Source organism: Rhinoderma darwinii, unplaced genomic scaffold, assembly GCF_050947455.1.
Source record: "Rhinoderma darwinii isolate aRhiDar2 unplaced genomic scaffold, aRhiDar2.hap1 Scaffold_45, whole genome shotgun sequence".
Taxonomy (NCBI): domain Eukaryota; kingdom Metazoa; phylum Chordata; class Amphibia; order Anura; family Rhinodermatidae; genus Rhinoderma; species Rhinoderma darwinii.
Window position 1 is genome coordinate 99,455 of NW_027463935.1, and position 8,917 is coordinate 108,371.

Here is an 8,917-nt window from a genome sequence, read left to right on the forward strand (position 1 = left end):
CCTGGCTTGCTTCTGTCTCCGTGCCCGCTCGGGTGTACTCACTTCGTCCTGGTCCTGACTGTTCGTTCGCCGCTCCGTTTCCTCGTGGCGTTCCGTGGCTACTGCCCCTTCCCTTGCGTGTTCCCTGTTTGTTTTCCTGTGCACTTAGACAGCGTAGGGACCGCCGCCCAGTTGTACCTCGTCGCCTAGGGCGGGTCGTTGCAAGTAGGCAGGGACAGGGCGGTGGGTAGATTAGGGCTCACTTTCCCTTCACCTCCTTCCTGCCATTACATAATTACAAGCCCTTACCTAGTCTACCATTTCTCCTACGCTGACGCTATCATGGACCCCCTTGAGACCCTGACCCAGCAGATGCAGGGCCTCTCCCTACAGGTCCAGGCCCTGGCCCAAAGGGTCAATCAGGGTGACGCTGCTTTAGTAGTACCCCTCACCTCACCTCTAGAACCCGACCTCAAGTTACCTGACCGGTTCTCAGGGGACCGTAAGACGTTTCTCTCCTTCCGGGAGAGTTGCAGACTGTATTTCCGCCTAAAGCCCCACTCCTCAGGTTCCGAGAACCAGCGGGTGGGTATCATCATATCCCGACTCCAGGAAGGGCCCCAAGAGTGGGCCTTCTCCTTGGCTCCTGACGCCCCTGAACTTTCCTCTGTTGATCGTTTTTTCTCTGCCCTCGGACTCATTTACGACGAGACTGACAGGACTGCTTTAGCCGAGAGTCAGCTGGTGACCTTACGTCAGGGTAGGAGACCGGTTGAGGAATACTGTTCTGATTTTAGGAAGTGGTGCGTAGCTTCTCAGTGGAACGATCCGGCCCTAAGGTGCCAGTTTAGGTTAGGATTATCTGACGCCCTGAAGGATCTGCTGGTTAGCTACCCCTCGTCTGACTCCCTTGACCAGGTTATGGCCCTAGCAGTACGACTTGACCGACGTCTCAGGGAACGTCAGCTAGAACGCTTCAGTGTGCTCCCCTCTGACTTTTCTGCGATCCCCCCCGAGGTCCCGTCTCCTCGCCCCTCCACGGAGGACTCGGAGGTACCTATGCAACTCGGGGCCTCCATGTCCCCTCGACAACGTAGGGAGTTTCGCAGAATGAATGGTCTCTGCTTCTACTGTGGGGACGACAAGCATCTACTGAACACCTGTCCCAGGCGCAAGAATAAGAAGCCGGAAAACTTCCGCGCCTAAGTGATCATCGGGGAGGTCACTTGGGCGCACAGGTATTTCCCGTTAATGTGAAACGCAATAAAATTTTGCTTCCCTTTCAGGTCTCGTTTGCTGACTGGTCTGCCACGGGCAGTGCTTTCGTGGATTCTGGCTCATCTGCTAATATCATGTCTGTGGAATTTGCTATGTCTCTAAAGATGCCTTGTATTGATTTACCTTATCCTATCCCTGTAGTAGGAATCGACTCAACTCCCCTTGCTAATGGTTATTTTACTCAGCATACTCCTGTTTTTGAACTCCTGGTTGGCTCCATGCATTTGGAGCAGTGCTCTGTACTGGTGATGCAGGGATTATCGTCTGATCTGGTTTTAGGCCTTCCCTGGTTGCAGTTGCATAATCCCACGTTTGATTGGAATACTGGGGATCTCACCAAATGGGGTAATGAATGTCTTATGTCATGTCTTTCTGTTAACTCTATTTCTCCCTGGGAGGAGGTAAACACGCTTCCTGAGTTTGTTCAGGACTTCGCCGATGTGTTTTCTAAGGAGGCCTCCGAGGTGTTGCCCCCCCATAGAGATTACGATTGCGCTATCGATTTGGTGCCTGGTGCCAAGCTTCCTAAGGGTAGGATATTTAATCTTTCATGTCCTGAACGTGAAGCTATGAGGGTGTATATCCAAGAATGCCTGGCCAAGGGTTTCATTCGCCCCTCGACTTCTCCTGTAGGTGCTGGCTTCTTCTTCGTGGGGAAGAAGGATGGTGGTCTTAGGCCGTGCATTGATTATCGTAACCTGAATAAGGTCACCGTAAGGAACCAGTACCCACTTCCTTTGATTCCGGATCTTTTTAATCAGGTTCAGGGAGCCCAATGGTTTTCTAAGTTCGATCTACGGGGGGCATATAACCTTATCCGCATCAAAGAGGGGGATGAGTGGAAAACTGCGTTCAACACACCCGAGGGTCATTTCGAATACCTGGTCATGCCCTTTGGGTTGTGTAATGCCCCTGCTGTCTTCCAGAATTTTATTAATGAAATCCTGAGAGAGTACCTGGGTAATTTTCTTGTTGTGTACCTTGATGACATACTGGTGTTTTCCAAGGACTGGTCCTCCCACGTGGAGCATGTCAGGAAGGTGCTCCAGGTCCTTCGGGAGAATAATCTGTTTGCTAAGACTGAAAAATGTGTCTTTGGGGTACAGGAGATACAATTTTTAGGGCAAATCCTCACCCCTCATGAATTCCGCATGGACCCTGCCAAGGTTCAGGCTGTGGCGGAATGGGTCCAACCTGCCTCCCTTAAGGCGTTACAGTGTTTTTTAGGGTTCGCCAACTATTACAGGAGATTTATTGCCAACTTCTCGGTCGTCGCTAAGCCTCTTACGGACCTTACCCGCAAGGGTGCTGATGTCCTCCATTGGCCCCCTGAGGCCGTCCAGGCCTTTGAGACTCTCAAGAAGTGCTTTATCTCGGCCCCCGTGCTGATTCAGCCCAACCAAGAGGAGCCATTTATTGTGGAGGTTGACGCTTCCGAGGTGGGAGTGGGGGCCGTCTTGTCCCAGGGTACCAGCTCCCTCACCCATCTCCGCCCCTGTGCTTACTTCTCTAGGAAGTTTTCGCCCACGGAGAGTAACTATGATATTGGCAACCGCGAACTTCTAGCCATTAAATGGGCTTTTGAGGAGTGGCGGCACTTCCTGGAGGGGGCCAGACACCAGGTAACGGTCCTTACGGATCACAAGAATCTGGTTTTCCTAGAATCGGCCCGGAGGCTTAATCCTAGACAAGCTCGGTGGGCACTATTCTTTACCAGATTTAATTTCTTGGTTACCTATAGGGCTGGGTCCAAGAATATTAAGGCTGATGCTCTGTCACGTAGTTTCATGGCCAATCCTCCTTCCGAGAAGGATCCTGCTTGTATTTTACCCCCTGGTATAATCGTCTCTGCCACGGATTCTGATTTAGCTTCTGATATCGCGGCTGATCAGGGTGCAGCTCCCGGGAACGTCCCTGGGGACAAACTGTTTGTTCCCCTGCAATACCGGCTGAGGGTACTCAGGGAAAACCATGACTCCGCTCTATCTGGTCATCCTGGCATCTTGGGCACCAAACACCTCATTACCAGAAACTATTGGTGGCCTGGGTTGCCTAAAGACGTTAGGGCTTACGTCGCCGCTTGTGAGGTTTGCGCTAGGTCCAAAACCCCTAGGTCCCGACCTGCGGGCCTACTACGTTCCTTGCCCATTCCCCAGAGACCTTGGACCCATATCTCCATGGATTTTATCACCGATTTGCCTCCATCTCAGGGCAAGTCGGTGGTGTGGGTGGTAGTAGACCGCTTCAGCAAGATGTGCCACTTTGTGCCCCTTAAGAAGCTACCTAACGCCAAGACGTTAGCTTCTTTGTTTGTGAAACACATCCTGCGTCTCCATGGGGCCCCAGTCAATATCGTTTCTGACAGAGGGGTACAATTTGTTTCCTTATTTTGGAGAGCTTTTTGTAAAAAGTTGGAGATTGATCTGTCCTTCTCCTCCGCCTTCCATCCCGAAACTAATGGCCAAACGGAAAGGACCAACCAATCCCTGGAACAATATTTAAGGTGTTTCATCTCTGACTGTCAATTCGATTGGGTCTCATTCCTTCCCCTTGCTGAATTTTCCCTGAATAACCGGGTCAGTAACTCGTCAGGGGTCTCCCCGTTTTTCTGTAATTTCGGGTTTAACCCAAGGTTCTCCTCCGTCTCCCCTGGTTGTTCCAATAATCCTGAGGTAGAGGATGTTCATCGGGAACTGTGCACTGTCTGGGCCCAGGTTCAGAAGAACCTAGAGGCTTCCCAGAGCGCACAAAAGATTCAGGCGGATAGTAGACGTTCTGCTAACCCCCGGTTTGTCGTCGGGGATTTGGTCTGGTTGTCGTCCAGGAACTTGCGCCTTAAGGTCCCGTCCAGGAAGTTTGCTCCCCGATTTATTGGACCTTATAAGATCATTGAAGTCCTCAACCCTGTATCCTTCCGTCTGGAGCTCCCCCCATCCTTTCGCATACATGACGTCTTCCATGCCTCCCTCCTTAAACGCTGCTCCCAGTCCTGGTCCCCCTCGAGGATACCTCCTGTTCCCGTTCTCACCCCTGAGGGGGTGGAATTCGAGGTGGCCAAGATTATGGACAGTAGGATGGTCCAGGGCTCCCTCCAGTACCTGGTCCATTGGAGAGGATACGGGCCGGAGGAGAGGACTTGGGTACCTGCCCGTGATGTTCACGCTGGGGTATTGATCAGGAGGTTCCACCTTCTCTTCCCCACTAAACCGGGTCCCCTTAGTAAGGGTCCGGTGGCCCCTCATAAAAGGGGGAGTACTGTTAGGGATCTGCCAGGTACTTCATCTAGGTATACTCCTGGGATTAATCAATCCACACCTGAGGTCAGACCTGTTCGACTGACACCATCTCCCACCAACCAGGGTGGCAGGCTCAGGAGTGGGAGAGCCTATCGCGGCCTGGTCTGTCGGAGTTAGCTCCGCCCCCTGTCCTTTATTACCTGCCCTGTTCTCTCCCTCAGTGCTTGCAATGTTTTTGGATTCCTGGCCCCACTGCTGCTTGCTCCAGCCTGCTTCTGCCGTGCTTCTGCCTTGCTGCAGTTCTGCTTGACCTGCTTTGCTTTGCCCCTGGCTTGCTTCTGTCTCCGTGCCCGCTTGGGTGTACTCACTTCGTCCTGGTCCTGACTTTCGTTCGCCGCTCCGTTTCCTCGTGGCGTTCCGTGGCTACTGCCCCTTCCCTTGCGTGTTCCCTGTTTGTTTTCCTGTGCACTTAGACAGCGTAGGGACCGCCGCCCAGTTGTACCTCGTCGCCTAGGGCGGGTCGTTGCAAGTAGGCAGGGACAGGGCGGTGGGTAGATTAGGGCTCACTTTCCCTTCACCTCCTTCCTGCCATTACACACAGGCACAATTAGAGGTACAGGCCTGGTTATCCATATTTGTGCCCCCGAGTGGCCACTATTTTACCACTGATCTCTATAAAATGGCAATATAATAGGGATTTTCCGGTTTCATGTAACTAGATGCTTAAATTTCGTATAATGAAAAGTTCGGCAACTTACTAATTCCTCAGCATTTTTAAGATATCTGTTTGGGGTCAGTGAATGGGAATATTCTTGTTTATATCCAGGAACATGCCTGATATTTCTCGCAGCTGATAGTTTGCTACAATTGGATCCATTCTAGGTCAGGGTTTTCCTCACTATTTCTGCTATTCATGCCCTCCGGCTTACTCTCTGCTCTGTAGAAGTTCCAGATTTGGGGGTGGGTTGTTGTTAAGGGCAGATGGGTGAAATGTCCCAGGCCCGCTTGCTTCATCATCTTGGTACATACAAGCAGAGCAGCCCCAGGCTACTGCACATGCCCAAAAACGTCTTGCATTATTCCATGTGCAGCACTAGGTGGGGAGGGGGCAAGTGCCAAAAGAACGTTTACCCAACCGTGCACCACAGATAGAGGCTGCCATTGGGGTTGCATACAGTTTATTTACTTACAGACGCAAATCCTATAAACCTAGAAATTCACGGTACTGATGTCAGCTTTCTGTAATTTAACCACTGGGTGACATACATATACAGTGCCATGCAGTTAGCACAAAGTACCGTAAATGTACAGTACTTGGATGGTGCGGGAAATAGCGTAGATCCCGGCACGTTACCCCTCAGTTGCTGTGGTCAATAGTGGGGCATCTACGTGGGTAAACAGATGGCGGGGGCTTCTTCTGTCACCATCAGCGCAATCGCAGGTTTCTGATAGGTGCCATGGAAACCGGGGACCTAAACAAGGCTCCCAGGTCTGCCATGTGTGAATGCTTATAAAGCCATGCCATTATGTACTCAACGCCTTTGTTGCAGAAGTTTTGTTGTGTTACTGGTTGCCCTTGGATCCGACCATAACCCATTCCTCTGGCTATGGTCGGGAAAAGACACATCCCGACCATAGTATGGCTTTGTGGTCGCTTTCAATGTTCTCATGAACACGCTTTATTTCGTTTGCACTCCGGAACATCCAATTATTCCCGAGTGCTTGGTGTGACTACCAGCCTGTAGCTGCAACTGCGCATGCGCAACATTAGCGCTGCCCAAGTCCCCGCCTGCACTCGGGAACTGGCAACTGTTCCCGAGTGCTTCTACTAAACTTGCATTTCAGCAACACTGTATGTACCCAGGAACCGGCGACTGTTCCCAAGTGCTTATTCTAAACCTGTATTTCAGCGTGCGCTACTGCTCATGCGCAGTCACATGGCTGTAGAAGACTGTATGTACCCGGGAACTGGCGACTGTTCCCAAGTGCTTATTCTAAACCTGTATTTCAGCATGTACTACTGCTCATGCGCAGTCACATCGCTGTAGAAGACTGTATGTACCCGGGAACTGGCGACTGTTCCCAAGTGCTTATTCTAAACCTGTATTTCAGCGTGCGCTGCTGCTCATGTGCAGTCACATCGCTGTAGAGGACGGTATGTACCCGGGAACTGGCGACTGTTCCCAAGTGCTTATTCTAAACCTGTATTTCAGCGTGCGCTACTGCTCATGCGCAGTCACATCACTGTAGAGGACGGTATGTACCCGGGAACTGGCGACTGTTCCCAAGTGCTTATTCTAAACCTGTATTTCAGCGTGCGCTGCTGCTCATGTGCAGTCACATCGCTGTAGAGGACGGTATGTACCCGGGAACTGGCGACTGTTCCCAAGTGCTTATTCTAAACCTGTATTTCAGCGTGCGCTACTGCTCATGCGCAGTCACATCACTGTAGAGGACGGTATGTACCCGGGAACTGGCGACTGTTCCCAAGTGCTTATTCTAAACCTGTATTTCAGCGTGCGCTACTGCTCATGCGCAGTCACATCGCTGTAGAAGACGGTATGTACCCGGTAACTGGCGACTGTTCCCAAGTGCTTATTCTAAACCTGTATTTCAGCGTGCGCTGCTGCTCATGTGCAGTCACATCGCTGTAGAGGACGGTATGTACCCGGGAACTGGCGACTGTTCCCAAGTGCTTATTCTAAACCTGTATTTCAGCGTGCGCTACTGCTCATGCGCAGTCACATCACTGTAGAGGACGGTATGTACCCGGGAACTGGCGACTGTTCCCAAGTGCTTATTCTAAACCTGTATTTCAGCGTGCGCTGCTGCTCATGTGCAGTCACATCGCTGTAGAGGACGGTATGTACCTGGGAACTGGCGACTGTTCCCAAGTGCTTATTCTAAACCTGTATTTCAGCGTGCGCTACTGCTCATGCGCAGTCACATCACTGTAGAGGACGGTATGTACCCGGGAACTGGCGACTGTTCCCAAGTGCTTATTCTAAACCTGTATTTCAGCGTGCGCTACTGCTCATGCGCAGTCACATCGCTGTAGAAGACTGTATGTACTCGGTAACGGCGACTGTTCCCAAGTGCTTATTCTAAACCTGTATTTCAGCGTGCGCTACTGCTCATGCGCAGTCACATCGCTGTAGAGGACTGTATGTACCCGGGAACCGGCGACTGTTCCCAAGTGCTTATTCTAAACCTGTATTTCAGCGTGCGCTACTGCTCATGCACAGTCACATCGCTGTAGAGGACGGTATGTACCCGGGAACCGGCGACTGTTCCCAAGTGCTTATTCTAAACCTGTATTTCAGCATGTGCTACTGCTCATGCGCAGTCACATCGCTGTAGAAGACTGTATGTACCCGGGAACCAGCGACTGTTCCCAAGTGCTTATTCTAAACCTGTATTTCAGCGTGCGCTACTGCTCATGTGCAGTCACATCGCTGTAGAGGACGGTATGTACCCGGGAACCGGCGACTGTTCCCAAGTGCTTATTCTAAACCTGTATTTCAGCGTGCGCTACTGCTCATGCGCAGTCACATCGCTGTAGAGGACTGTATGTACCCGGGAACCGGCGACTGTTCCCAAGTGCTTATTCTAAACCTGTATTTCAGCGTGCGCTACTGCTCATGCACAGTCACATCGCTGTAGAGGACGGTATGTACCCGGGAACCGGCGACTGTTCCCAAGTGCTTATTCTAAACCTGTATTTCAGCATGTGCTACTGCTCATGCACAGTCACATCGCTGTAGAAGACTGTATGTATCCGGGAACAAGCGACTGTTCCCAAGTGCTTATTCTAAACCTGTATTTCAGCGTGCGCTACTGCTCATGTGCAGTCACATCGCTGTAGAGGACGGTATGTACCCGGGAACCGGCGACTGTTCCCAAGTGCTTATTCTAAACCTGTATTTCAGCGTGCGCTACTGCTCATGCGCAGTCACATCGCTGTAGAAGACTGTATGTACCCGGGAATCGGCGACTGTTCCCATGTGCTTATTCTAAACCTGTATTTCAGTGTGCGCTACTGCTCATGCACAGTCACATCGCTGTAGAAGACTGTATGTACCCGGGAACCGGCGACTGTTCCCAAGTGTTTATTCTAAACCTGTATTTCAGCGTGCGCTACTGCTCATGTGCAGTCACATCGCTGTAGAGGACGGTATGTACCCGGGAACCGGCGACTGTTCCCAAGTGCTTATTCTAAACCTGTATTTCAGCGTGCGCTACTGCTCATGCGCAGTCACATCGCTGTAGAGGACTGTATGTACCCGGGAACCGGCGACTGTTCCCAAGTGCTTATTCTAAACCTGTATTTCAGCGTGCGCTACTGCTCATGCACAGTCACATCGCTGTAGAGGACGGTATGTACCCGGGAACCGGCGACTGTTCCCAAGTGCTTATTCTAAACC